Raw genomic sequence first — 24,997 nt, forward strand, 5'->3', positions numbered from 1 at the left:
CGCGTGTCATCACGTGTCAGTTTGCCACAATTTCAACATTTCTACAAAACAAAGAAACATTGAATCTTAAAAACATGGTTTCTTTTCTTTTGTGCATAACACGTCGTACATCATATCTATACCAACTTCACCTCCATTATCAATGCAAATAGCAGGGTTAATTTCTTCCTGGTCTTATTACTTTCCCAGCTTTACTCAATATTTACACATTTTGCATATTCTCATTATTTTACCACAGACTTATTTCAAGGAGGCGCTATCCAATTTTTATCGCCTCTTACCACACTTTATGTTCATTCTATCGTAGGGCTTGATTGCCTCTGTCTGTCTCTCTAAGATTTTCTCTGATCTATACATTTATTTACTGTCTCAATGTTACAGTCTATACAAGTAGGTTCTATTGTTTCCAACCAGATAACACCTACTGACCCTCCACATGTCTGCACTATATGAGGGCTTACCTACTAGAAGCAGGGCAATAGTTTCCCACTGCTATCCTTGCTTCAAAAGGTGTGGACTGTACTTTTACTGCAGGTCGTTGCGGCGCAACAATCTGTTTGGATACCTACACCAAAGATCTATAACAAAATAGAGATCCATGTTGTAAAAAAGTTTACTCTTTGAAAAATGAAACGTGTTTCCTCTCTACCTCGTGCGGCTTACCTATTTTACTTCGCCCCACAATCTTATTCTCTGGAGAAAGATTAGTGGTTTTCCACCACATTCGGCATTGTATTCGTGCTACGAAATCTAAATGGCCAAACACAAACAAAGGCACTTATTAGGTTTCCCTCTTACTGTGCCATTTTTTCCTGCAACGCAATCTCCATGTTAGTGCTATTTCAAGGCACTACCAGTGCAAGACTGTGCAAAGTGACAAGAGCAGAGGCACCACCCCAGTCAGACAGAATCTGGGCATACGCCTTCGATCCACAGGCCCACCATACGTCCATCACCACAGCAGTCCCCTGCATCAGCGCTGCATTCTGCATCACCTTGGTGCAGCCAGAGTTAGTGCGCAGGTAGATAGACCCACTCAAACTGAAACACAAAGGGAATCGTGTAAAGTTCTTGATGTCAACTGGTTGATGCTTTTCATGTAACCAAGTTAATGCATGTACAAATTTTCCCCAAATTGCCCTGCAACTGTTACTCATCTTGGCAGACATGTTTTCTTCAACACCTACTATTCCTTCAGCACAGCATTGCATTGTTCTTCCCTTCCATTTGTCCCCATACCACACTCTTCATTTTACCATCATCAATGGCCTTGTATGACACCAGGATATACTTTGCCCTTCCTTATTTGTAATTCCCCGGTTTTAGGATGTCCTCTCACATATTATACTACCTTATGCCGTGGTTCCTCATGTTCAACCATTTTTGTTAATTTCACAAAATTGTCTTCATAAACCTTTTCCCATTCATCCACCCACTGAACCCTTCTCTTTTTTTTCCTGTAATAAACGTCTAGCTTTGCAGATTGACAGGTGCATTAGGCATCCTGTTTCCTCACCAGACACAGCTTGGGGTAGAAAATGCTTGGGCACTCCTACCACATGTGGGTTGAGAGAGCAGACGTGTCAAGTACCATTCACCCTTTCTCTCCCCACATGTAACATCTCGTTGTACCAAACACTTCCAGTTGACAAATCTTTTCAGTGCAATGATAAAAATCTTCCTCATTCAATACATTCTTTTTTTCTCTATTTATATTTTCATTCAATTGTGTTTTACGTTTCTCTCTTAAAATCAAATAGACCGAAAAGGAGTAATCCAACACTAATACATACTAATATCATCACATTCCAAAACACTGAAAACATCTTTTTTTTCTTCATTAAAACATTTTGTTTAAAGACATTTTCATAATTTCCTTTTGCTGGTTTTCTATATAGTCTAAAAGCCAAGAAAACACTTAAAGAAATTTCCCAACAAGTTCCAATCATGTTGTGCTTGGGGAAGTGGAGCTCTTGTCTTTTTACTGATTTAAGTTTTTGGCCCCTTCGGCAAGGATATGCATCAAAGGGATTTTGTAAGTTCTTTGAGATACATATCAACGCACCCCCTAGAATGCAAGAAGAAGAGTGTGCATCAGAGATTGTACATGATGCCGGAATAGATGCTTGAATTCTCCACCCTGTTACAATCTAATGAGAAGTCAAGTGATGATCTCCTCCAGGTGTATTGCGCAGTGCAAATAGAGCAAGAGTCAATCAGTGCACCCAGGATTTTCCAAGCGTTTGCATAAGATTTGTCAACCACATTTTAAACAGCTCATTCATCTTCTCTACCAAACTGTTGGCTTGTGGTATGCTTTATCCCCAGGCATGTTGTTAGTTCCTTAATTGAATCATTAGCAACATGCTAACCATTGTCAGAATGAATTTCACCTTGGAAACACCTCCCCCACAAGAAATGTTGCCGCAGAGCGGGCGTCATTATAGGCACAGGGACCAGCCTCAAGCCAAGGTGAGCATGGAAACACTACTACAAGCATGTATCTGTAAGAAGTACATCTCTCTTGCATATCAACATAGTCATTATGCAAGTGCCAGAAGGGGCCTTCCAGTCACAGCAATGTTCCCTGCATCACTGCATCTAGGGATCCACTGTAATATTCGAGTGGTTTGTGTCTCTGTCCCTTCTTCTGTGTCAACACAGCTGTCATTACTTTTTCATCTGAATGGGAAAACAGGTGAAACTTCTCTTTGTAATTTGGTGTAATTGGGTGTACAACACTGGTGCAAGTGCTAACTCATGTTTTATTTCATGAAAGTTCACACTCATTACAGATGTCCATTTTAAGTTTGTTTTGTGTCGCTGGGCTTCTTTTAATGCTTGCAACAATGGCTTGATGTAAGTGGAGTAATCAAAAACCCATGCCCTGCAGTGGTTGCATAGGCTCAAGAACTGCTGCATCTCTTTCATTGGGCCTCATTACAACCCAGGCGGTAAGTTCCCAACTTTACCACCATGGTGTAAACTCTGTTTACACCATGGTGGATGGCGGATTTACCGCCCCATTCCAAGGTGAGTTGGGTGGTAAATCCCCATTCCCCATTTACCCTTCCCCATTCCCATTTTTGCCCCATAGGGCATAATGGGAGTGGGGAAGGCGCTAATTACGACACCGTAAATTACGGTGCCGTAATTAGCACCAAGGCAGGTTAGCGCCTTGCATTTTAACGCCTGCTAAAAGCAGGCATTAAAATGATAATCAGGCGTTAAGGGTTAACGGCGCCGACGGCGCTGTTAAACCCTTAACACCTGGGTTGTAATGAGGCCCATTGTTTTTAGTCATGGAGTTTTATGTATGGCCTCTACTCTTTCTGGTGTTATTTTCCTCCCGTCTGCTGACACAATCTTACCCAAGTACACCAGCTCTTTGTGACAGTACTGCAATTTCCCTTTTTCCCCTTTGTGTCCTTTGTCAGTTAGTGAGTCAGTAGTGTCACTGAGTCCTTTCTACACTCCTCTTCTGCCGAGCTGCACAATAAGTCATCAATGTATGTGCTTGCAACCTGTAAATTGCTCAAATCCATTTGTGTAACTCAGTTAAAGATGCTAGATCCCTCAGAGTATCTTTGGGGCATTCTAGAGTTTTTGAACCTGGTCCTGGGATATGTAAATGCGGTGAGATAACTTGAGATTGGGTGTAGTGCGATGGAGAAAAATGTGTTCTTCGAATCTAGCAGAGTGAAATAGTGTGCCTCTAATGGACAGCTGCAAAAAATCATTTTGGAATTCGGGGCCAATGGATACTCTGCCTCAATAATATTGTTAAGAGGGTGTAAATCTTGTATAAAATGCCATGCCCCCTTTGCTTTCTTGATTGTACAGATAGCCTTGTTGCAAAGCGATCTGCTCTCCTGCATTATGCCTTGCTGCCATATGGGAATGCAGTGTCTCATAAATGCCTGCATTTTCTTGTCAAGAAAGGGGGTACTGCTTTATTTGTGGCAATAGTGTTTCTTCGTTTATTTTGATGTGTACTGCCCTGGCCTCTTTTAGTATCCCTACATCAAGGTGTCCTGTTGTCCAGAAGCTTTTTGGCCCTTTTTCAAATTTTTCCTGCAAATATTTTTTATTCTTTTTTGTTTTCAGAGTCATCAGGGGAACTGCCCTTTCTTTTATGTGTACTGGACAAGATATGCTCAATTCAAGCACTACCTCTCCTTCATTGTCTTTTGTTGCAAACACATCTCTGTCACTTACTCCTTTTAATGTTAGTGTGGGTTCAATACATGATATTGCATCCCATTCCATGTAGTCTTCATTAGTGGCAACCAATATGATCATGTCCTTCCATCCCACTACTTTCTCTAGGTACAACAGTGTGTGTGCCTGAACTAACAGTGGAGGGATACCATGGCCTGAACAAAAATGTGTCGGACAGCCGAAACACCTTTCCTTCAATTCTTGGCAACCATCCCAACAACACGTGCACCTCAAACAAAAACACCTCCATGTTTGTGGATATTCCTCTCATCGTGTTGTGTGTGTAGCATGCCAGAATCGATACTGCCACCCCAGCTGCATGCATTCTGGTTGTGATCCACACCATCACTTTCTCTGAAAATGAAATTGTGGCATTCAATTTGCTGATTAAGTCCTTTCCCAGAATGTTGATGGGGGTATCTTTTTCAAATACAATAATGGTGCTACAATATTCTGTGTCCCTACAATGAAGGGTAAATATTACTTATGTTAGCTAATGGAAATCCTTCTTCCTTTATGCATGATCTGGTTGCTCCAGTATCTATAAGAATGGAAAACACCCTTTGTCCTATCTAAACTGCAGTCTCTTGTTCCTCTTTGGTGTCCCCAGATACTGCTAGAACAAGACACACTCACACTCCCCAAGGGCACCCCTATTGTGAAAATGTATTGGAGGCTGATGTAAGTGGATTACCGCCCGCCACTGTCAGTCCAGTATATTGGGGCACAGTGTTCTGTCCCATTAATGTTAGCCCTTCCTGTACTTGTTTCTGTACTGGTGCCTGGAGCATGCTTACTGCACCTGGGATTCCTGCCATCTCCCAACCCTGCACTTGCACCTGTCCCTGGGTGAAATTACCCTGTGGTTGTGTGGGCTGTATCTGTAGTTGATGATGAGGGATCACCTGTATTTGTTGGGGTGTCCATGTATAAGGATGCTGTTGTTGCCCTGCGTGTGCTATTAGTTACCGGGTCCGTGCAAGGTGACCAACATTTCCACATGCAAAATATTGTCCCCCAAACCGTGCCCCAATGCCCCTGTACCCCATTCCCATTCTTTGCGTATAATATCCTTTCCCTGTCTGATATGGTCCCATACAACCATTTATTCCTTTTGTCTGCACAACCCCTCATTGTTGCTGCACATTAATAAATAAAGTTTTTTTCTGCATCTGCACGGTTCCCCACTGCTGATTAGATGGTACTTGAGTGTACCCTCCAGGTTGCATTAACATGGCCACTGGGAGCCTCCATTGCTGTGCCTGTGGAATGACAACTAGCCCTGTTAGCACTGTTCCTTCCATGTTTGTTTTAGCCTGTTTTTGTCTGAACTAATCTGTGTTCTGTTCTTGTTGTTTTTGCATTCTCAGCTGTCTCTTTAGACTTCTTCTGCTTCCTTTTGCAATAATGTACAATTGCTGCCTGTATCTCAGGTGACCCTTTTGCCTCAATTTTCACTATCTTTTCTAGAGATGTTTTCACATCTGTGGGGGAGCCCCCGCACTAAGATGTGGTAAAAACAAAGTTGTTTTGTCAACCCAAGACACTTTATTTTCCAGTGTTCACATTTCTTGTATAGACCATATATATTCTGTGGGGTCCTCATCAGGCTTCATTTCATGAGCCAGTATTGAATCCATGTCTGACGTATCTGGATACAGCACCCTTAGAGCCTTCCAAACATATGCTGGATACATCCATCACTTATGTTTGTGCTTAATTTTACCCCAGTATATCTGGCATGTTTCCATATTGTGTAAAGTCTCTCCCCAACCAACACTGCCAATAAACTCTTTACATCTCCTATGGCCAATGGAAATCCTGCTAACTCTTTCGCGAAAACGTAAATCCATTTGCTCACCTCCACCATTAATGAAGGTTAAGTGTAAACCAAATTGTCCTATCCATTGTCTGCTATGGTATCTAGTGAACCTCACTCATCGCTTTCTGTAAAAGGAGCATCCGTGTGCAAGCTTTGTGTTTATTTCCACTTTGTGGTCTTTTCACGAGGGCTATTCCTGTTTTTCTACTCTGAAGCTTATTTCCCCAATCTCCCAAGCATTCTTCTCTTCCCCCTCTTCTCTCTCATTTCTTCTCCTTCCCCTGCTCATGTCTGTCAAATTACACCTGACTAATTTGTCATCCCCATGATTGCTGTCACAACTGTCTTCCCAGTCTGATGCAGTATGCACACCGGAGTCAAGTTGCTGCTGAGTGTTCTTTTTAATGTTGATTAAATATTTCAGCCTCCCCTTATCATCCGTATTAATGGCACTCGCTTCACCCTCATCTTTCCTTTCATGTGTCCCTTCTTTATCGTGAGACACTTGTTTAGTATTCGTATATCCTGCAGCTGGTTTTAGTAATGGGTGTATTGTATATGGAGGGGGCAGTGCACTCCCTGCTTCTCCTCTTCTTTCCCCTTCTCTGTCTCTTTTTCCTTTTCTTTGTGCAACTTCCAATGCCCACAAATGTCCTGCCTCTGTTTAAGCTTTCGGCCTTTGTAAGTAACTTACAAAAATGAATACATACGGTTGATAATATCTTTATCAAAGTTCCCTCTCTAGGCCATTCTTTATAACATTCCCCCACTGTCTCATGTACCCACTCAAAATTATACTTGGTTATCTTGTTACGATATTGTGGAAATTTCCTACACATGTGATTAAGTGGTGCATCTATCCAATATGATGTCATTATCCCATCTTAATCCTTATTGTCACAATACTCCTCCCTCCCTTTCCTCTATTACTTTATAATTTAAATCTTTCAACTCTCAAACCTCATTCAATAAATTCCACTCACTCAATGTCATACTCACCACCTAGTCGTTGGCACTATCTTCCTTCACACAGGCCTTTGAAGGGATGGTTCCCTGGTATGCCAGAAGTTGCCTGCGGGTCCGTCTGATTCCCAAGTGCCCAACACCCTTCCCCAGAATTAATGGATGACTCAGCTAACAGCAAGTTAGAACTGTGGTTTATTACAAAAACCAACAGGGATCATACAAGACAAGCAGTATTCTCCAATACATCTCAACTTCACAATGCTTGTTGCCCAGTGTTGATGATGTTTGTCGTCAACACCTGGGCCCTTCCCAAAAAATGTATCCTCAGTAACAATTGAGTGCTGAGAGTGTAACCCATATAGACATCACCTTTATAAGTTGTTCTACTGGCCCTCGCATGTCAGGTGGCAGACCTGCCCCGTCCCCAAGAAACTATCTATTACATTGTTGCAGAGGAGTTTACCATTGGCTCTTGCCCCTTGCCATCTACCCCTGGATTTCTGTCCCGAGGCTTGGGACTCAGTTTGGTTGTCAGCCCCCTGTTCACATCTTCAAGTTGATGTGAAACAACTATGTGTCTGAATTTTATCTGGTAGTATACCACCTTTGCCTATGAGAGCGAGCGCCCCATGCAACACTTGTTTCACTCTTCATCTGGGTTGCTGAGACCGGCTCGTCTTCACACTTCATGACTAAAGCTGCTACATCGTGGTGCCACTAATGAGGTCAGCATAATGGCTTCTTGGTGCTTAATCGAGGCAGTCCATTAGGGTATTCCCATCCACAATCTCCATTGAGTCCCCTGTTTCTGAAAGGATATGCACTGAATTAGGGCTGAATGGCTGACTAAGGGGATACCTTTCTTTGTACATGTCAGCCAGTGGTGCACTTGGGGCTTGTCCGAAAAAGGCTGAGTAGCTTAAAGCATTTCTGGCCCTTCGGCCTGTCCTGTTCATGAGGTGAGTAAGGGCATCCCTGGGACCCTCTCTTCACCTTCTGCACAGGACCCACTCTTTCACACCTTGCACCCCACAGTTACATACAGTGGCCTGTCTTGTTATGCTGTATTAGTACACAAATGGCCTTCTCCCAGGCACAACACTATAACAATAATGCTGTATGTTGGTACTTCAAAGAGAACAGTTTCTCCTCACTTCAATTTACTGCAACATTAACTCACACGACGCAGCCCCGTAAATATTAACATGTTATTTAGGCTCCGGCCCTTCCGTCACTTCCAGAGCCATATTAAACAAATACTACAACCACTTTCCACAGCACTGAAAAATAAACTGCTGCTACTCACAAAACATGTGCGCATATGTTTCCCTAAAAAGTATTCCCCCAAAAATAAAATGACACAACTATTCCAATTGCCTGCACTATGCGCAACTCTTGTCTAACAACGTCTGCCACTTAATATGCAACCCTCTGCTCAAAACACAAATGTGCCACCATCCACCTGCTCCCTATCGGATTGTCAGACTTAAAATCTAAGACTACTATGTTCAGTTGCCCTCCACCACTTCTATGGTGTGTCATTATACACAACAAAATTATCTGTCCCACCCCTTGCACTTTCATGCATGAGTACACTCACAAATGCTTTTAAGAGATTCTTCACTTCTCTCGACCTCAGAGTCTTCCTCTAAAGGTTTTAACCCATCAGAGTGAAGGCAGCGCCGGACCAGGCCGACCTTTGGGAACCCGGCATCCGTGGACCTTGTTGTTTGAGCTCTTAGTACTGGTCAACAGACTCTATACCGTACTGCTCCAGGAGCAGGGCAGGAATCCCCCTGCATGGTCAGAAGGCTGAGATATCTCACTGGAGCCTCCAAAAATGTGTTGGAGGTTGCCTTGGAACTCACCAATAAGAGTTACAAAAGTAGTCAAAAGGAGTGTACACAGGCAAGAAGTAATGCAGGTTTACTCCGGGCCCAGATGCAGCTGGTACAGCTAGATTCAAGCAGATCACAGAACAGAACTGTGTGAAAAGGCGCTGTCAATGGAATGCCCCTAAATCAAAAACGTGTATACCATTCTACCTAATCAACATTAGTAACTTTTGCAAAATGAAAAGATCTCCCCACACAGAGCTGATTGGTGTTTGCACATTGAACCCTTATAGAGAAACATACATTATGTTATGTAATTGGGTCCACAAACCTTTCCACACTGCCCTTAATTATAATTTGTGAAATCACAATCCAAACCCCACTTCCCACATTGTAATGACAAATCATTGAAACATTTGATATGAAAAGAAGAATTTTATTCATCTGGCCTGGTCACCTCATCTACGCTCTCATGATAAATGCTCTCTACCATGGCACTGTCAGAGCCTTGAACCAGGGACATACTGCTATACAAATGTTGCACATCAAGAACCCTTCGACCTTCTTCCCAGGTAAAATGTACTAAGGGGCAATTTGAAACCACTGTGGTTCCTTTAAAACCATTTGAAACATCAAGTTTTGCAAACCTTATTGAATTATAAAATGATTATGCACTTGTTGCCTGTCGGTGGGGTCCATGGGCTCTAATCTCTGACCACAAAAAATAATAACTATTGTTTCCTTCTTACCATACCAGCCTGGGATCACAGGACCTGCAATGTGTTAGCCGTCACTGCAACTTCTTTGTCTCAAGGCCTATTTACCATGCACTAGCGTACCAGCCTACCACTAAATTTTATTATACTTAACTGTGCCCGTGTATTTCTTATAAATGTAAATTACTTTTATTTTGGGCTTGAATGTATAATGATTAAAAGGACCTCCCTCTCCTTTCACAGTGTTATTCTCGCAACCTTTTACTCAGCTGAACTTGCATATTTATTACATATATCTCAACAGCTGAAGTCATGGCGGGGGAGGTCGAAGAAGGGTGATGAAGATAACACACCAGTAGCACCACCTGAACTGCTCAAAGCACTACCTCTTTATCCAGAGGACCACATAGTGTTGAGAAATGTCATTATAGCGTGGCACAAGTCAGGTTTTGAGGGTCCCTTCACCAAAGAGGAAGCAACAGATTAGACTGTCAAATTAGTAGGGAAGAAAGCGTGGAATTATCTGTGAGACGTCAAGCCCTGCCGAGGTGAGAACCCCTATTCCAACACGTAGATGATACACAGTAAGAAGAAGACAAAGAGGACTGTGACAGATTCAGACATGTTCAAGGGCCAGAGCTAGACAAGAGCATGCAGACAGCTAGATTAGGCACACAGTCTTTTCTTTACACTATATAATAATTGATAGGTGAACTGAGTTCCGACGAGTAATTGTACACTTGCACAATCACAGAAAAGCCCTTTATGAACTCATAGGCCCTCATTAGGAGTTTGCTGGTCTGGAAACAAGGGTGCCGGTGAGCTTACCCACACCCTTGTTTCTGGATCAGCAAGCTCTGAGTCTGCTGCTGGGGTTGCTGTGCCTGACAGGTCTGACCCTGCTGGGCACTGCGACCACAGTAGGCAGGCTGTTCACGGAAGAACCAGCCCCGTTGCTAATGGTGCCGTTGCTTCCATTTCCCCACCCCCATAGAGTCCCATAGGTCTCCAATGGAATGGGGACTAACAATTTGCCGGAGCCTGACTTTCTGGACCGCCGGACTTGGAGTCTCCCGGTGGCACTGGGAATTCAGGCGCTGGTAAATTATTACGGTCCGGTGACAACCTGCCGGTAGTACTGGCAGGGTTACCCGCCGGACCCGTAATGATGCCCAATGTAACCAATAGCAAATAATGCTAAAAAACGTTTTTGTTTATGCTTACCTACATAGCGCACAGTTACCCAATCCTGGAAAAAGTAACATGCCTATTATTGCTTTGCTCTTTAACCCTAATATCCAGTTAATCTTTGAAAGAACCTTTATTGCTGCATTATAACAGTATTATCTCAAAAGCGCCCATCTGTCTCAACAATGGTGATATAAAAAATTATGAGTTTTGGTAAACGTTTATGTCAAGTTCAAGGACAACACCAAGAGATACACGCATGAAGCACATGGACAATGCAGCAAGAATTATTGTACTGACATGTTTTGTATTTGGCTGTCTCTACTTCTTTACCCTTTTCATGTTGCAGAACGCTGCATTATATCACACATACACTGAAGTATATTTTAATACAACCCCTATTCCTGCTGCCCCCAAAGCTATACACAAGCTAATCACTAGTGCTGCCCAAGAAGTAAAATGACTCAGGTGAAGCATGAACTCTGACTTTAAACATGTGAATGGCTATTTAGCTGATTCGCCCCACGTCACTAATAATATGCGGTACTGGCATATGACCAAGGTGGGAAGAGAGACCACAAAGGAGAGCTCCATGTGTGCTCTCTCATCCCCTATGGCAAGAGTGCATCCAAAACATTCATAGCAACAGAGATTCCAGCAGCCACAGCACAATGCCTTATGCACCACAAGGGGCCAATTTCATGGAAAATGTTGCACTAAAATGGATGTCACAGAAAACATTTCTGTAGGATGATAGGTAAATCAGGACTAAGGCAATGATGGCCGATTATTGGAGTTCAGATAAGATGATACAGTACATTTTGGATGGACCCATTTTGGAGGTTGTAGTTGCCCCAGACACCCTCAAGTGCATCCTCCATGCCTGACCTCTGTTCTGGCTCCTCTATTGATTTCCTGCATCAGCCTCTTCTGGTGTGCCTGTGTCCCTGATAGAGGTGAAGGTCCACACTGAGGCATATGAAGCGGCATCCATAATGGTACTTCAGAGTGAGGTGCAGAAGACTGGGCCTGCCATGAAACCCAATGGAGAACAGGCTATGTTAGCCCAATACTAATTCCTGGGCAGTAGCAACATGGGTTTATCTATCCTCAGCCAATCATCTTTGCAGGTGGAGAAAGCCACTGAGATGAACTGCCAGGCAGTGGGACCTTTTACTCTCAGAGAAGGTGCTACATTGCCATCAAGGCAGATAGAAGGCACAACATATCTGGATCATCACCCATGCAAGACAGGATGCCAGTCCAGGGGAGTGCACATGGGTGGCAGATATGTTGGAACAAACAAGGCAGTAGGAGGAGGATAGGTGTGCTGCTTGGGGGACAACATGTGAGTCTGTCATTGCCAGGGTCAGGGCAGAAGTTGAAGAAAACATGTCCTGTGCTTGGGCTTTAATCATGGAGGAGTCTCTGATGGATGCCAAAGACATTGGGTTGATGATGAGGCAGTCTCTGGAGACCCTCCACACAGAGAGAATGGGGACAGTGAAAGGAATTTAGTGAAAATTCCTCTGCAGTGAAAAGGTGACGAAGCAAAAAGTAGTCTAAAAGAGATGAAAAGTAGCCAAAGATCCAGTGCTGCTAGGTTAGGTGTTAGGTTAAGAATAAAAACTTTGGTTAGAATTAGGGTAAGGGTTAAAGTGTGGGCTGAAGATGATGGGGTTTGGTTAGTGGTCTAGTTAGATTACGTGTGAGGGTAAGTGTTAGGATAGGGGTTATCATAAAGCTAGAGCTAATAGAGTAATCACTGAGGTATGTGTTAAAGAAAGTGCTAATAAGGTGTAGAGGGCTAGTTATGTTGCCATAGGATAGGTATGATTTAGGGTAGAGTAAGCTAAAGGGTACATGATAGCTGCATTTACAGTGGGGCTAAGGTTAGGATAAGAGCATGTTTTGGGTTAAGGCCACGGCTATGAAATTTGGAGAGCTGACAATGGGGTTGGAATTAGATTCACTGTTCATTTTCAATTTATTTGGTGTTTTGAGTTGCATGCAAATAAAATTATTTTGTGGACTGAAGGGTTAGTGTAAGGTAAGGGATCAGGATAGAATAAGGGCTGTAATTAGAGTTAAGGTAAAGTTTTGGAATGCAGGTAAGGTGATTGTGGAGGTTTTATTAGATGTTTGAGTCATTGGGGGTCATTAGGATTTTGGTGGTGCATGAAAAGTGGTGTTAAAAGTGGCAGTAATAATGTTACTGCCACTTTCCTGCATCGCCACACTACAAGTTTGCCAGTGGGGGATGCCTGATTTACCTCCAGCCAAAAGCTGGAGGTAAATCAGGCCCCCACTGGCAAAGAACAGATGGTGTTACCAGACTAGTATTACCGCTCATGGTGATACTGAAAATCACCCCATGGAGTCGTATGAGACTCCATGGAATGGGGATGTACCTTTATTTCCACCACCTGTAATATCCCAGTAATTCCTGGATATCAGGTGGTGGGAACAGTAATACCAGGGAGATACTACCAAACTCCTAATAACCCCCATTGTTAGGGTTTACACCCTTGTATTCGTGTGTATTTAAAAACATGTTTTCTAGTGACTTTATTACTGCACACATGTTCACCTTTTGCCTGGCTTGTATTGAATAACTCAATTTTTCAAATCAACCTTTTGCTGAATACTTTTTCACAGGGCTACATTCTGCTCGGGGCACTTTCACGTAGAGCCATGTTTGTTTGCAGTTGTATGTGTGCCTGAGTTGTTTAGTGTTCTTGTCACTACCTGCTTTGCACATCATCTTCATGTTCCCAGATCTGTTGAATGAGCTTCAGAAGTTTAGATGCAATACTCTGTGGGTCTTCTTGTAATTGACATCTTCATGCAGGACATGTGTCCATGCCTCACAGCACTGTGTAGGTATATATCAGTGGATCATGGCCACTGTATTTAGATGGTCACTGAGTTGTGTTAGCAGGTGACATATTTTGACATTTTTGAATCTCTGGCCAGCAGATATCTTGCTTTTTCAGCTTCTGGTGTTTGACAGACATGCAAGCTGTTCATTGCTGTAAGTGGTTGGTGGGTGCCTGGGAAGTTGATTGGGCCTGTGAGAAGCTTTGTACTTTTTTTTTCCAAATTGATTTCATGCATTGTGTTTATTAATGGTGGGGCATGATTCAAGCAGGTACAGTACACTTACTTGGTTATATGAAGATGTGCACATGGATGGGAACAGTAGGTGAGGGATAATTGCACGGGTGTGAGGAAGTAGCAATGAAGGAAAGTAGGGAAATGTGCAGCAAGGAATGTTTATTTAACCAGATATTGTAGCAGGGGATTGAAAAGATCCAATATCAGGTTTGGTGGGGAGTCAAGGGTGCGTGTAGGTAGGTGTTGTGAAGGAACCATTTCTTGTTGGATGATGGTTTTGTGCAAATTCTCTAGAGGTATAAGTGTGGTGTCGAATCAGGTGTGGATGGAGAGGGAGTTGCATGGCTTCCATGCTTCTCCATCAGAGGGGAAGTCTACAGATGTCATTGTGTCACAAATTGGATTCAGCTGTGAGGGAGTACAAGTATGAATAGGGGTAAAATGACCCACTCAGCCCCCATGCTTCTACAAACTAAAGCACAACACAATCATAAAGATAAACGAGGGACAGTTAAGAGATACACTTCCTTCGCCATGGTAACGTGGGCCGTGAGAAGGGTATGCTGTTAAGAGGGGTGCAAAGGTGAACCAGTAGTCCCACAAAAACACAGTATCACAGTCCAAAATAAAGGGAATGTAAAATCAAAGTTCTATAAATATATATTACAGGGCCTGTGGTAGCGGCCCTGCAGTTACGGTTAAGTTGCTCAACTCATAGAAAGAACACTCTTTGGGGGTGCTTATAACTTTGCCCCACTGGACAAATCCTCACCAAACTTTGGAAAAACCGTATATGGCCCCCTGAGGATGATTGTATGGTGTTGTCAAGGAGGGAGAAAGTTATAAGGGGGTTCCCAAAATGTGCTGAAATCCTCATAGATGCAATGGATTTATTTTTTGCTCATGCCCACACCCCAAACCACTGGACATATTTTCACCAGGTTTGTGCCTGGAGCAGCGGCTTAGTCCTGAATGTGTGCTTTTGCAAATTTGGTGTAAATCCATCCAATAGTTTTTTAGAAAAATGGGCAAAAAATAGGTACAGCATAATGTGTGATATATAGATCCGGTCTGTGTTCTCAGTTTCCAATTAATAGTCTGCGGATGCCTCTGGACCCCCATCTTTTAAAGGCCAAAGTCCCCACAAAGAGATCAAAGAGGAGACCTGACCATCCAGGTGCCTGTCCTGCCATTTGTTGGGCTCTCTCCCAGCTGAACAGAATACAGATGACTCACAGGATTTGACAGATGTGTGATATCAATTGAAATGTTGCTGTCGTAATCATAAGTAGTACCGTGCACCGTGCCTAAACTCAGGCAAAGCTTTATTTTCAAGATTATCCTGCCACCATCATGGGTAATTTATGATCATCATCATTTGGGTGTAGGGGTGCATATTGTAGACCCTCATGAAAACCTAAACAATGATGAGAAGGCCCGAATTGTAGAAAACAATTGCACATACAAAGATAACGGCTGGGAAAGTCAGTCTGTTACGCAGGACCAAGAAGCTGAGAAGTCACCACACCCACATCAGGCAGTAGTATTTAAAGACAAAGGGCCTCATTACGAATCAGGCGTTAAGGGGTTAACGGCGCCGTAAACGGCGCCGACCCTTAACGCCTGATTACAAGGTCCCTTAGCGCCATGGTGAGTTTAACGCCTGATTTTTGCAGGCGTTAAAATCCATGGCGCTAAGGGACCATGGTGCTAATTACGCCACCGTAATTTACGGTGGCGTACTTAGCGCCTTCCCCACTCCCATTATGCCCTATGGGGCAAAAATGGGAATGGGGAAGGGTAAAATTGGAAATGGGGATTTACCGCCCCACTCACCTTGGAATGGGGCGGTAAATCTGCCATCCACCATGGTGTAAACATAGTTTACACCATGGTGGTAAGGGTACGACCCAGGCGGTAACTTACCGCCTGGGTCGTAATGAGGCCCAAAAACCTAGATTAGAATACAATTGCATACAATCTAAACATTATTTGTAACTAAATTGAAAATATCCCATTGGCTCATCTGTGTAAAACTTAAGTCAGCAGAAATTCGACTGTTGTAATTGGTTAGAACATTTCCCTATTCTTGATTGGTTAGTACCATTCCCCATTTGAATTGGTTAATACAACAGCAGGTTACAGTATAGATATGCATCCCCCTGCAGATTACCCACATCAGGCGCAGTCACTACAAAGAGCAAAATCTGCCATCCCAGCAATAAATTAAATGCAATTCCATTATCCTCCATGAGACAATCTATTTTGGCATTCTACAAGGCTCCTTGCACCTGCTCCCACGTGAAAGTCTGTCTTTGTTACTATCATATAATTGTCTAGCTATTCCTAGGGTGAAAACCATAATTGCAAAGTGTGTTCGACCCCCTTGGGAAAGATTTCATGTGAACGTATAACAGAAGACTAACTTTGGCAATAATAGCTAATATGTGTGCAGCCTGGCGACCCTGCCATGAAAAGTGCCGCCCAAGGGCTCTCTTGGAGTCGGCAGAAAATAAACCTAACTCAACATGGTAGAGACAGTGAAACACAATGCCTGAACAGTCAGAGACCTACTTATTGATTTAATCGTTAATATGTGTGCTGCTGACTCATCCTGCTGCATACTTGGCAGTCCATGAACTCTCTAGAGTGATGCAGAAACAAGGCCCAATTCAATAAAATGGCAAAACATTTATATTAGTAGCAGTCCCTAAGTTTGTATTTTCCCTTACATTTTGGATGTTGCATTCACCATATTAACCTTTCCCCTTTAGTTGATGTATCAACTACACTATCTTTATCTTTCATCTTATCAAATTGAGTCTTCAGTACTGTGATGAATCTGATGGGGTCATCACTCCTTCCCCGATTGTAGCCTCTCCCCATGTGGCTAGGGGATGGCAACCGCTACCTGATCCTGATTTTGGGGGCAGCTGTATGAGGGAGGATCACATGGGAGGAGGCGACTCTCGGGGGATGTTGTGGCATCATCGGAGGAGACATGCTATCTCCTTTCTCATTTGAGGATACCCCTGCTATTCCCTATGCCCTAATGGCATATTCTCATCTCTCCCTTGTCCAATCTAAGAAAGACACTGAAGACATCTTCCCAAAGTCTGCACACAAAGCATAAAGGGCTGACTTGCCCTTTAAAATTGCTAAGAACATTGCATCAAAGCTCATATCCCACGTTATCAGAAACCGACTTTTATTTACCTAAATGTGAAAATACTGGAATGCGAAAAATTAGCCAAGTAATGAAGAGAAATTAGGGCAGCATGCAATCCATGATCTAGTTGTTACAGAAACCTAACTAAAGCCAGGACATTTAAACTGGCAGAACAGCTGAATAAACGCTGGCTAGAAAATACTACCTATCTCTCCCTCACTTTTGATCGAGGAACCATGGGGCAAATCAGTTTTCTGACAAGGGAAGGGAAAGCAAACTGTAGGCAGGGGATTCTGGCCGTTCGCCAGTACTACAAGGCAGACATCACCGAACTGAAGCCCGGAGAGAGGGGGAGCGAGAAGTGGCAGCCGCATGAGGTTGTGAAGTTTGAAAGCAAAGGTGACAAGAGAAGCCTCAACACTGGAAGGCTACCACCGGCCTGCAGCGGGAGAACTGGCATATGCCAGCCAAAGCACATGAGTTCACCCAAGGGAAGTAGGGACACTGAGGCATATCAGCAAGCCTGCCAACCTCAAATGAATGCAAATAAAACAAATAAGAAGGAATGAGCAAGTGAAATTCTCTCAAAGAGGAATCATGGAATATACAGAAAAGACTGTCAAGTTTGTGGGTATGTGCAATACACCTGTGAGAGAAACTCTGTCAGGATAGTATACCAGGGGATTCAATACAGGACAGTACAGATACAAAAGACTATGAAGTCTGCACTTGAGTGCAATGCTCAAATGAGAACGTTCTGACCGGGAAGTATACCAGGCAAATTAAAGGTGCAAGGAAAAAGCCCTGGCAGGAAAATATACCAGGCAGATTAAAGGTGCAATAATATACCTATGCGAGAAATACCTGACAGGAGAGTGAACCATGCAAACCAAGTCATTAGAACATATACAGAGAATAGAAGCCCTGGCAGGAGAGAATACTAGGCAGGTACAAGTTGTACGTATTTTTAAGTGAGAATGCACTGGCAGGAAAAGTGTAACAGGCATGGTCAAGTTGAACAATGTGTGCTATATAGTACTTGAGGACGTCCTGATCAGGTTATAACAAGACTAGCAAGAAGGATGTGAAAATATGTCAAAAGGAAGTTGAAACCTGGCAGGTGAGTACAGAAGGTATCTGAATAAGACATGGACTAGCAGCCAACTTGATTTGTGTGGTTGATCAACAGAAGCTTGATGAACTGACATTCAGGAAATGTAAGGAAGAGTGAAGAGAACTCCAGGGCCAGGGAACTACCCTCAGGAACATGGAACTCTAACCTTCTGGAGCATTTTTGTGTTGGGGATACGCATTTCCTTTTTGAATATTTGTGCACTACTGAAGGCCAAAGACATGTTCCCTTGTCACCTGAGAGTTATTTTTCCCAGATGTGACTGTCAGAGTAGTACTTTGTACACAGGACGATTTGCTTTAGTCTCCTGAACTTGGACAGACGCTTTGTTTTGGGTTTAGGTAGCAAAATACATTTGAGAGTAGGTGATACAAAGGCATTTCCCAACCCCCACTTTTATAAATAAAATTATTTGACGAAAACCATGAATCCACTGTGTCCATGTCTCATATCTGGTTCTTCACAGAACCCACCCTTTATCACATTTTCAAATCCCCTCCTTATTCCTCTGGGCTGCTGGGTAAGAAACAACATCCCCGATCCCCAGAAGGGTCGACATATGTTTCAGTGTAATTCTCAGGGTCATCAGGGCAGTCGAATCATGTTCCTGGTGGACCAACTGGGTGATGTATTTCTACCAATCAAGGCTTGTACTTACTAGTTGATGTATCAGCATGGGTGTGATAATTTTTCAGGATAGGAGTGTTATCAATAGGTTTTAACATGAGATAAATATTGGGCATTGCTTTGGTCATCATTGTCTTTCAGCATCCCCAAAATAATAGACAGGTGCAAAAAAGGACCAACAATAACATGATCAAAGGAAGTGCTACTGTGAAAAGGTTCTGTGCATGTAGTTGAATAACCTGGTCCAGGGGAAGAGGATTGCAAAGGAATGTGATGTATACTTGTTGCAAGGATAATTCAGAAGACACCATGGTTATATAAATAAATTGCTTATTTTTCTGCCAAATCTGATGCACCATTAGCATAAGCAATTGGGTGTGTACTGTTCGTGTGAGCTGCATGTTTCACTACCGCAAGTGCTGTTCAGAGTCTTAATGCATCTTTTAACCTGGAGAGTAATGCAGCATGCTGCATGGTTGTACTGTTTGATTTGTTAAACCCTCTCATGTGCCATCTGGACAGGACTATAAACATGGTTGATGTGACAAAAGCTGAATCTGAGTAAATACTATTGGAGCATCCATGTGATGCAGTTATGAGGGCCACAAGCTCTGCTGCTTCCGCAGAATCCTGCGAGGGCAGTGACATCTTTGATAACACATTGTACTCACCTGATTTGAGGCACACCACTGTTGTTGGCCTGTGCCTTTTTCTTGTATTCTGATAAATTAGAAGAACATCTTCTACTCTTCAAGTGTGTTTTCTTTGACATGAGTAGTGTCATCCCTGGAGTCCACATATGTAGTAAAGTCATGTGATTTCATTTGGCAGTACCGGTTCTGTGATGAATGTGACTGGATTAACAGTACAGCACCTGCCAATGTGAATGGGGGCATTTGACAAAATTACTTCATACCCTGATGCTCGTTGGGTGGTGAGAGTGGATTTCAATTTTTCTAATATCTCAACAAGGGCATGTTCTAATTAAAGGCTGACAGGGCACCCGATAGTGAGATAGTGAGGGTGGAGGATTTCTGGATGGCTAATGTAGCAGCTGCCAGAGGCTGCTCACATGGGTAGTGTCCCTGCATTAATGTGTCCAGGAGACAACTGTAATAAGACAGAGGTGTCTTTTGTGTGAGGATGGCTGTCATCACCTGACCATTTGAATGGAAAATATTGTTTTTTATAGTCTTTTGGGCATTTCTGCTTTCTGTGCATCATTCAGTCCTGCACCACTGTGGATCTGTATGGGCTATTTTTCTGCATGCCGATGATATTATCTGCCCTAAGTATACCACTTCTTGCTGACAATACTGCAGTTTAATCTTGTAGACCTTGTAACCATTCCTCAGGCAACATGTGCCCCTACTCCCTGAGGCAGACATGCAGTCCCTAAGGGCTGATGATGACAAGCACGACATCGCCAGAGCGAGTGTTGATGCACTCAGGGATGGGGTGAGGGAGGGGAGGCTGGCTCAACAATCACTGATTGATAATTAGTTGTTGCAAATTGAGTGAACACATAACACAACCCGCACATTTTGAATAAAGAGCACTAGTGCACAATCATGATTGTCCTTGCATTTTGTCATATTTCAATCGGTTTGAATGTGTGTAAAACTAACCCCATAACCTCTCCCCCACCAACCACCAACTCCTGTGCACACAGTCCTCCCTCCCCCCACCCACCACCAACTCACCTGTACACAAACCCCTACCCCCACACACCCACCACCAACTTCAATGCACACTGTACCCCCTCTCCACACCCACCATCAACTCTCCTGCACACAGTCCCCCCTGGCCCCCACCATCAACTCCCCTGCACACACTCCCCTCTCCACCCACCCAACCATGTGTCTATGTGATGGCCCCTCAGGCTGACAGTTCACAGGCAAACCACTGTGTTTGTGGCTTCTTCCCATGTGCAATGGATTCTGGAGAGCACTTTAGCAGCCTGTGCTGTGACCTGCAGCATGGGGTTTCCTGTTGGGATTCCTTGGTGGTGGGCGGTGAAGGTAGATGGGACGGAGGCAGGGATTTGTATTTGCTGCCAGAAGGAGGATGTTGGTTTCCCTCATTTGTTCTGCAAATGCAGAGAGCCCCTCACATAGCTCCCTTACCCTTTGCTGGAACCCTGTGAGGGTTGCTGTGCATGCCTCCACCACCATCCTCATGAGTGCATTGTCCCTGGCCATGGTCTTTGTAGCACCCCTTATGGCACAGCCGATGGCCTTCACGTGCCTGTTGTGTCCTCTGGCAAGGCCCCTGATACTCAGCTCATGTGCCTCTATGACATCAAGTTGTGCCATCACAGCAGCCATGGGACCAGTTGGGGGTGTTGGGGCGGGGATGCAATGCCAGGGGAAGCTGTCCTGCCTGGGGGGCTGTACTGTCTGGGGAGTGCCTGGTGGTTCTGCCTGATGATGAGGCATATGAGGGTGTGTCCTCATCAGCCACCATGGGTAGGCATGACAATGGCGTGCTCGGTACTGTGGCTTTGAGCTATGCACCACCACACAGTCATGGCTCTCCAGTGGTGTGCTCATTTCCAGCACTTGCATGTATTCAGGTGTGGGGGCCGCTGCTGCCCTTTGGTTGTCTCTGCTTGCCCCTCCCTCCACCTGGATTGTTGATATTGCGGTCGCTTCAACAGCGTCCACCTGGTCGGGCCTGGTGGGTTGTGCTCTCAGTGTTGGCATGGCCCTGGAGGGTAGGGCCATTGCTGTTAGCATGGCCCTGTAGGGTTGGGCTGTTGCTGTTGACATGGCCCTGGAGTGTTTGACCCTTGGTGGTGGTGTGGCACTGCTGCGTTGTTGACTGGTGGGTGGGTTTTAGACTTGTTGTGCCATGTCAGCCCCTTCGTGGGGTGCTGCTGGAGGTGTGGCTGGGTGCTCGGTCAGATGGCCCTGCCACCTCATCCCAACTGGACACCTCAGGTAATTCCTGCGTGCATGTAAGGGACTGAGTGGATGGCATCAGGTCACTTTCGCTCACCTGCTTTGGCATGCATAGCAGTACGTACAGGGGTGGTTGCATGGGCAGTTGGACTCATGTGCGTGTCTGGCCTGCTTGCATTTTGCAGTGGGTTGGTATATATGGGTCATGCTGCGGCAGGGGGACACACTTGGGAATGTGGCTTCCCCGTGGTGGCATGGCAGGTGTTAATTGTTGGTGTGGGCATTTGTCTGGTAAATTTACACAGCCAGCTGGCAATGGTGCACTGCTGTGCCCACTCCATGGCTGTGCGTTGCATAGCACGTGGGTGTGTGCCTTGGCTGCCCTCCCCACAGCTCTGGCTCACAGGATTGGCCTAGGTGTGCTGGCACATGGGTGCTACTGTGGGTGCATGTGGTGGCTCCCATACACTGCACCCAGCCACAATGCCCTGTTCATGGATATCCACACTGGGGGATTATGTGGTGGGCTGTTCACAATACATTTGGTATTGGGGGGTTGACTCACCTTCGTCCTCCTGGGTGGCAGCGCCTACCTTCACTCCTCTGACTCCATCTACCCCTGTTATATCTAAGATGCTGCTGCACTGCTCCTCCCATGGCATGAGCTCTGGTGGGGGTGGTGGTGATCCTCGTCTCATTGCCATGCAGTCTGTCCAGTGCTGGGCTAGGATGCCCTTGACCCAGACCCACAGGTCATTGTAGTGCTTTCTGCAGTTTTACCCAGCCCTAACGACACTGCGGACTGCAGACACCTTCTTGCTGATGGCGCCCCAGATGTGGTTGCATCTCTTTGAGCTTTTCTTTTTGTTGAGCCCTGTACAGCTCCTCAAAATAACTTGAAACCTCCTCCACAAGGACATTGAGCTCAGACTCCCAAAATGTAGGGTTACGTATCTGTTCCTGGACTGACTTGCCCAATGAATGCTCCTGTCAAATTTATTTGGTTCAGTTGCTCTGGATGGCTACCAGGGGCTTCGATTTTTAATGGATTGCGATTTCCAAAATGGCGCCATAGTGTTTCCCATTCCGGCAGCAACACATTTCCTATGCGCTATTACTGCACAATGCCAGTGGCACTAACGCTGTTTGGGCTGGGATTTCGGGCGTTAGTGTCATTTGGGTAGTGCAATTTTATCGTTAACACCAGGAACGTGTGCGCAGGACTGCCGACTCATGATACAGCGGTTTCTGCGTGACTAATCCCGACGTTAACACTAATAACGCTTGACGTGAATAACGCCCAGATACCACCAAAATCGAGATGAGGCCCACTGTATGGAAAGTCCACGGTGCCGTCAGACGTTTGTTAATGTCGGCGGAAAAAAATGGAGCAAAACGTTGCAGAAATTTAATAGAAGTATTAAAAATGTTGCTATGGGGTGGGTAATGGCACCGTTTGCTGCCATATTGGGGGTAAGTATGATCTTAGGAAATTGTAACACATTATGGTGCACTGGTAAAAACCTATGAGAGTCAGTGAAAAAGCTTTGTTAATGGGACGTTATAGTTAAGTTACACTAACAAAAACCTATGAAGTTTAGTGAAAAAATGTTGTTAGAGGGACGTTATGGTTGCAAGTAAAAATGTAAAACCCCATAAATTTGCTTGTAGTAGTAAGCTAAGCAACCATAATTCGCTCCACCACCATGCACTGCTCAGACTAACACCCAGGACATTAAATATCACTGATGACATCACATATCTGGCCCACTTGTTTTTGTTCATTGACATATATGGGCCAGGTTATTTTGTTCACTGACAGTTAGAATTTGAAAATTGCAAAGGTGCTCTATATGTAGACGTTAACCTTCTTCTATGTTCCTTGAGCACTTTAGGGTTTGCTCTCAACTCATAGCGCACATATATGGGGCAATAAGCAGACCTCAAGCACACAATTCATATGTATACATGATGATGAATTTTAATGTATTCAAATTTGCTAGTGATATTGCTTCTTTCTTCCTTAATTTAGTTTCCCTGTACGTGCCTCTGATGTGTATGTATTATATTGTGTGCACTAAGACAAGCATGTGGTAAGTTGACAATTATTAGCTATTTATTCTATAGTTAACATTACTCAAAACTCTGATACAGTAGCATTCATTATTTTACTAGCTAAAATCAACAGATCACCCTCCTCTCCATGACACAGAGCCTTCCATATCCTCTGCAGATGACGGAACAAGCATTCCTGGCTGCTGCAGGGAGCTGAAGGCTTTGTTCCTTGGACCAACGGATTAAAGGTCAGAAAATGTATTTTCTTTAAATGTGTGTGCGTGCATGTATGTGTATATTCAGTGAAAACACTTTCTTAAAGGGACGTGATGGTTACAAGTAAAATCAAAAAACCCCAGCGATCCGCCAGTTATGGTAAGCTAAGCAACCATAACTTGCACCACCAGCATTCACTGCTAAGACTAACACACATATATAACATAACAAATGTCATGAAGGTGTTGTGTTTATAATGTTGGTAACAAGACGTCAGGGGTGATCGGGAGACCTATCATGAACTACTTAATGTATTAAAGAATGTATTAATCTAAACAAAACCTTATACTGGAGTGTTGTTAATACAGGGACCTAATCATATATACACAATGGCTGCAGCAGGCACTATAGAAACAAACTTCCCTTTTTGGGGGGGGGGGTTTACTTGTAACCATAACATCCCTTTAACAGAAGTTTCACTGAAATGAATAAATATATATATATTCAGTGAAAAAACTTTGTTAAAGGGACGTAATGTTTAAGTTGCACTACTAAAAACCGATGAAATTCAGTGAAAAAATGTTGTTAAAGGGACGTTATGGTTCCAAGTAAAACCGAAAAACCATTGAAATTCGCCAGTTATGGTAAGCTAAGCAACCATAACTCGCGCCACCACCGTGCACTGCTAAGCCTAACACCCAGGACATCAAAGATGACATCACAAATGTCATTGAGGCCATCACTGATGACATCACATGTCTGGCTCCCTCTTTTTTCCATTACTGACATATCTAGGCCACATGGTTTTCTTCAGTAACAGTCAGGAACTAAAGATTGTAAACGTACTATATTTGTAGACTTATCCTTCAAGTATGTTCTTATAGTAATTCCCTTTGGGTCCAGTCATATCATATGAAACATATACATAGGGGAAGACACAAGCTTGAAACACAGCAATCCTTTCTGTGCATGAAGATAATCAGTAGAGTTATCAGCACTACCTGATAGTTCTGTTGTTTTTTTTATTACT

Source organism: Ambystoma mexicanum, chromosome 7q (assembly GCF_040938575.1).
Source record: "Ambystoma mexicanum isolate Mex_15411 chromosome 7q, UKY_AmexF1_1, whole genome shotgun sequence".
NCBI classification, from domain to species: Eukaryota; Metazoa; Chordata; class Amphibia; order Caudata; family Ambystomatidae; genus Ambystoma; species Ambystoma mexicanum.